The sequence below is a fragment of the Benincasa hispida genome, chromosome 2 (genome assembly GCF_027475165.1).
Source record: "Benincasa hispida cultivar pf3 chromosome 2, pf3_genome.v1.1, whole genome shotgun sequence".
Classification (NCBI taxonomy): Eukaryota; Viridiplantae; Streptophyta; class Magnoliopsida; order Cucurbitales; family Cucurbitaceae; genus Benincasa; species Benincasa hispida.
The window spans coordinates 37,928,702-37,935,436 of NC_143479.1; positions in this window are offsets into that span (position 1 = coordinate 37,928,702).

Below are 6,735 nucleotides of genomic sequence, written 5' to 3' on the forward strand. Positions count from 1 at the left end.
CGCCTATAAATAGCTTTGCAATTTCATTGAAAAGGGATACGGGATACAGAGAAAAGTGCCTATACAGATCTGAAAGAGAGACTGGTTGAGCGACTAATCAGAGTACATCCGGGAAGAATTAAGAGACAAGGTTGAGAGGTGAGTCTCCGGGCAAAGAATCCTTTCGATCCTCGCCGTCGAAGCTTTGTACGAAGGTCACCTCTACTAGACGAGCAAGCCTGAGAGGGAAGCTCTTCTATTCATCCATTCCACACGCCGGCAAGCAAAACCACCGTCCAGATCTGTGTCAAGACGTTGACACTCTTCTGTATTTGTTTCTATCTCTTTATCATCACTTGTATTCATCTCCTTAGTCTATCATTCACACCATGTATCAGATGCTTAATCTTAATATTGAATATTATGATCATGTCCATCATCAATTCTCTGTCTATTTTTGTTCATCCATAATTCATTTTCTCCATGATGTTTTATTAATCCCATAGGTAATTAGCAAGAATTAAGCAAGTAAATTAATTGGGTTAAGGAAATAATTAAGTTTAGTCAAGGCATGCTAGACGACATCTTCACCTGTGACAGCAGAAGTGAAGATGCTATTCCGCCTATCGAGAGAGGGTTGGAAGAATGTGTTAACTAAAGCGAGAAGTACTTCTAGAGATGGAAGCAACCTTGCGTTCACTACGTTCATTCCTGTTTCACCATAGAGATATGGAAACGCGGCCGATCACCAAGAGGTGTACGCCACGGGAAAGTGGAACCTTAGTTACATCTTTAACACAATTAACGAACTTGCGACGTTTGTAATAATTATTCTTTCTCCTTCTGATTTATCCATAAAGACTTGCCATCGCATACTACGATCCTTTGTATAAACTTCACAGTCAGTCTTGAACTCAGCATCATATATACCATGTATCTTGTATCTTGTATCACAGTAGCTTAAGTTTATCTTCATCGCAATTTAGTTTATTAACGCAACTTTATTTTACCGCAATTTTAAATTCGTGTACAAACCTAATTCTTATTAATTGTAAAAACCGATTGCATGTATCACAAAAGTAACACATTAACGAAAACAATTCATGTGTTCGACCTCGGATTACTCTAAGAAACTTGCGTTGGAATTATACTTGGTTTCAGCGCAAGGAAACTTGTGACAACACATTATTCCATAGCATACTACAAGCATATCATTAACAACGCATATATCTAGAAGTAGTATCGCATAAAATATGAATAAGCATTAACATAGCATAAGATTACATTTACCGTTACAAGTTTATGGCAACATGAGCTCCTAGCACATCATCATGCATGCACAGCATACGACCAATTTCAAGTCATCAATGACCATGCGTCCTGTCACAAGTTTTCTTGTGCTCACGCCACGTATAATGTGAACGCAAGTTTCTTTGGTGATCCGAGGTCGAACTCATGGACTTGTAGCTGGGTGAATGCAGTAATGTGCATGCAGCGGTTTGAATAAAAGAATGATGGTGGGGTTTCTACACTAACACTACTCTTACTCCTAGCTAACAAACAACGCAATGAGAATATGCATGAGAGGTAGAGACACAACAACGATTGATAGGAAGTAAATGAATGGAAAAATACATAAAATGCAGAGATGCCTTCATTGCAACACTTAAGAGTGATCGCAAGGGCAACCTTAGTCAACGCAAGCCATGCGATCATGCTACACACACTTGAGCCTAAGTCTAGGACGTATGCGGTGTATCTGCGATATTTTCGGGAAGCCTATGCCTACCTAAACCTCCATAATCCGCTCACGAGCTCTCACCGCATGAGCGTGCTAGTCGCATACCACCGTATCCTACTTCCTCGACGCATGCAATATCCTATCCGTAGGGTGCATACGCTGTGTGATGGCAAACGGAGCTTATTCCTAAGTCTTCATTCTTGCTTATGAAAACCTAATCTAGCTCTTCCGAGCATCGATTCTAACCTAGCTCTCTCGAGTCTGAGGTTCTTTCTTTAGTCTCTCTCCCGAGTAGCTCTAAAGGTGTGATGGACGCGTGCATAAGACAAGGTAACCACTGAACTTTGTTGACATAAGATTGTTCCTATCTCTAGTGAACAATAGCTTACATTGCTTAATGCGACCAACCACTTACCCTCCTGGGTAGTTTGTTGCTGACTTTACTCATAGATAAGCATTGCATTGGCCTATAGATAGACGTTGCTATAACTTCACACTAAGCAAATAAGGTTTACTCACACACTCACGCAATGCACACCTCTCGATGGTTTGCTACATGCTTCATATCCCTAATCCACATGACTAAGTATGCGATACTCAAGCAATCTCACTAAGTGATGCAATGAAGTTAAGGATGCTAAGTAAAGAAGATGGAGATGGAGTCGAAGGAGACACATAAATGCATTGAACACATCATGTATTAATTCCTTAATAACAAAATGTAATACAATACAACATAAGAAAAGAAGGGAAAATGAAATGACCTGCTGGAAGAAATGACTTGCTTCCAGCGGATGTGCGTCAAGGCTGCTTGTGGTGCCATGGATGGGTCGAAGGCTCCGGTCGTCACTCGGAATGGATGAAGGAGGTGAAGAACTCTCAAGCATATTCTCATGCATTTTTCTGGATCACAAGGATCCGCCCTAAGCGAACCTTGGGCAAAAACCCTGGACAATTAAATTTCTGCTCATCGGCTTCTTTATATAGAGCCTGGATCGCCGACAACATTAATGGACTGCTCTGATTCTGACATTCGGGGTGCATTTAGTCCTTTCTGAATCTCTGCTACTAACGGCATGGTAGGTGAGATGTCAACATCATCTTTTTGAGTTTCTCGAGAGATGCGTTGATGCGTTCATTCCACCAACCTTGCGTTGATCCCTTTATCTTGTGTTATCGTGTAGCCATAATCATTCAGTGACTGCATTCACTTAATACAGCAACTCTACATGATGACTACAATCGCTTGACGCGTGCAACTCCCATGCGATGGATGCATACGGTTGATTACCCCAACACCCATGCGTTGATTGAACGCGTTCGCCTTTATGATGAAGTGTTTTCTCTGCATGCGGTAGTCCGGATTCCACATTTGCGTCCAGTTCCTGCGTTAGCTACAAAAATAGAACAGTGAACGCATAATAACGCATAATAATGAATTAGCTGAGATTCTTAATGCTTAACACCGCAAGCTCAATTTCTTATGAATTCTGAACATAATTGCCGCATATTCTGCTTAACAGCCCTCATAATTATAAGTAAAAGGCCTAAGATGACATGCATTTCTACCTGTCATCAATAAGCACTCTAATTCATTAATTTTGGCTTAAAAGAAACATGCTGAAATAGAGTTTAATGGGTTTCAAGAACATACCTTGGCCAAACCATTGAAAACTTGATTTCTAGCTTCAAAATCCTCCAAAGCCTTTTGTAGACCACCATAAGATCTTCCCCACTATTTTCTTGGTGCTTTAGATTGAGTTGTCGAACTCAAAATAAGCTGGAATCAAAGGGAGTATGAAGATAGCTCACTGCAACAACCCAAAATGAAGAACATCTTCTTCATCCGAATTTACCAGAAAAATTCTATCAGTTCATCAATCTCAACTTCACTCCAATTTCTTCAATATATTGCAGACTATCATGCAAAGAGATTTGCTGCATGGAATGCACCTCATGCTTGGAGTAAATGAAGGAAGAAGTGGGTTCATTGTGAGCTATTTGAAGATGAGCATGAAAAATGTAATTTTCATTTTTGTGTAATTTTTTTATTTCCAAAAAGTATTTTGATTTTAAAATCATATTTTATTTCTAAAATCAAAATTTATTAATTTTAGAAATCAATTTCATAAATTAGTTTTCTAATAAAATTAATATATAATTATTTAAAAATTTTAAATAATTCTAATTAATTTAATATTCAATATTAAATTAATTTTACTTAAATTCATCTTCATATATTTAAATCATATTTAAATATATGTTCTCCAATTCTGTTTGATACTAATTTGAACATTTCAAATTAACTTATCACGCTACTCTAGAGCTAATCCATTTCCGAGCTAATAGGGGGACCTTGTGGACCTATAGATCATGGGCTCCAACAATCCGAGATTAATCGACCAAACTCATTAGACCGATCTAACCCTCATTATTTAACTAATGGGTCACTCCGCTAAAGCCCATAGTTGAATTCCCCTCACTGTAGATATATTATGTCTATTCGATATAACCATCATTAGTAAGTCAACCCGTCATAGGTTGGTCGTAATAACGGTTGGGTCAAATCTCTGTTTTACCTCCCAAAATTACATCTTATTCCTTAAGTCCCCACTGATCGCCTAATGAATAATTGTTTGTGATCCAATCAACAAAACCGAGTCCCTCCCAGGCCCCTTGTTCAAGACCCAGACACAACACTTAAGGGAACAACCACTCTACTATCCCTAAAAGCGGGTAGAAGTGAATTTCGTCTTGCACCCTATGTCCCCAACTATCTATCCGGTCTTACCCCTGAAATGAGAGGTTTATTGAGTCGGCACTGTTGAGCCAACCCTCACCTATGCAAATCTAAGGATAATTCTAAATAAATAGGAGTTCATAGTTATCTCAGGATTAATGTCAAGTTACCTAGGTCATCACTTTGAAATAGTCAATCTTAAACAATAAACAACGTTATAATGTAAGAGTGACTAATTTTGTGGTCCGATCTTGTACAAACCATTTTGCACAAGGACACCCCCACTTCTCATGTCCCAACATGAACGAATTAGGATCATTTCATTTGTAGCACTTTACAACTCATTATAACAACTGCAGAGTAGGTCACATCCAATAGTGTTACTAGAATAAGGTACCCAACCTTATTCATATACTATAGATCATTTTGACTATTTACTCGAACCTGATCCACCATTATGTCTCCACATAAAATTCAAGTACTCATCCAATAGTTAAGGGACTTTTAGGTTTATTGAATTTTTGTTTAAGCAAAACAACTATTCAATAACACCTTATTGAATTTTTAGAATAAGTTCCATTGTTTACATACCACGAGTTTTAGAACATAGAACCCAAGAAACTCCCACATGGACAAAATTCCAGTGGTAACTTATATATTCGATATGTAAGATTTAGTTTCTAAGTTTTATCAAGAAATACAATAAACTAGGGCATCCCATACCCATCTTTTACCATTCGGTATCTATTTATACCTGATATTTCTCCAACTTGCCCTAGGTTATCTGGTATTCCTTGTCCTACTAGGTAATTCTCAAACACTTTAGCCGAGAGAATTATTGTAAACATTGTTAGTATACATTAGGCTTTTGAATAACACTATATGGGGATGCATCTTTTTCTCATTTAATGGCCATGAAGCACACTTTCCTCCTACTACATTGAGGTACTCTCGACTCTTTGAGTAAGATGCATCTGATCTATCTCAACAACTTTTTGTTAACAGTCAGATCTAGAAATCTTTTAAACTTTCTATACTTTGATCTAGCCATTTAAATATCTGGATATTTGTAAATAACTTTTAACAATTTTATTGTTAACAGAGGTTGCTAGAACAAACATAAATTTTTTAAAATGAATATTTCATTTATCACAAAAATATATACAATTTGTTCTTTACAAGTTTAAAACAAGTAAAATAAAGTAGCAACTTCTCCCACTGGATGAGCTGAGCAAACGGTCCCATGGACAAGTTAGCCTGTCTACCTTTCTCTTCTATCTTTTCAGCAAGATATTGAGGGTAGTGTCTCCTCTAGTGCCCTTCTTCGTTGTAGTGGAAACATTTTCCTTTGCAGTGATATTTTTGCCTTTCTTTCCAGTAGGTATCTTCTTCCTTTTCCCTTTGTCTTTCTTCATAAGAATAGTCTTATTCTTTGAAGAGAAGGCAACATCAGGTTTGGAGGACGTTCCTTTCTTTTTGGCAGTAGTAACATTTACTTCTAACACCAGACACTTTGTTCCCAACAATGTCTGGTAAGCATGTAGCTCATTTAGTAGAGTAATCAAGTTGTATTCAATTTTATTCATCAATGAATTGGTACATAATTTCATAAAACTCTTTGGAAGAGATTTTAGAATAAAACCAACTTGAGTTTTCACTTCCATGACAGCACCGTTTACTTCTTCCACATTAAAGTGGACCATCATGTCCAGGATATGTTCGCGAGCATTGGTCCCAACTTCATGCGATTGTTGTAAACGTACTTGATGGCATCATACCTCAAGGTGAAGTATGGTTATCCAAACATCCCTCGTAGAGATTCGATAATCTCTTTGGCAGTACTTATATCTTCTTTGCCAACAAATCATATAAGCTGGCGTGGATAGAAACACGGGCTTTATCATTAGCCCTGACCCATCTGTCATATACATCTCGAACATTTTGGTTTGTTTTAGAGCTAGTAATGGGAGGACAATCGTTATTAGCAAAAGGCCGCTTACAGCTAACCAGTAGGCATAACATAAAAATCTCATGGTCCAAACTAACGGAAGAGTCCGCAGGATATGTTGACACATTTCCTTCACCCACTTACTAGGAACTACTTCCTCCGTTGACCTTGATATTGACTCATATAAAACACTTTCCGAAGGGAGGTCACTTCCAGGGTGAGACAAAGCGTTATATGAATCTCACGGTGTGAACTATGTGGAGATGTGGCAGTTGAAATCGTAAACTTAATTTCTGTTCGAACAACTTTTCCTTATTCATCCGAATC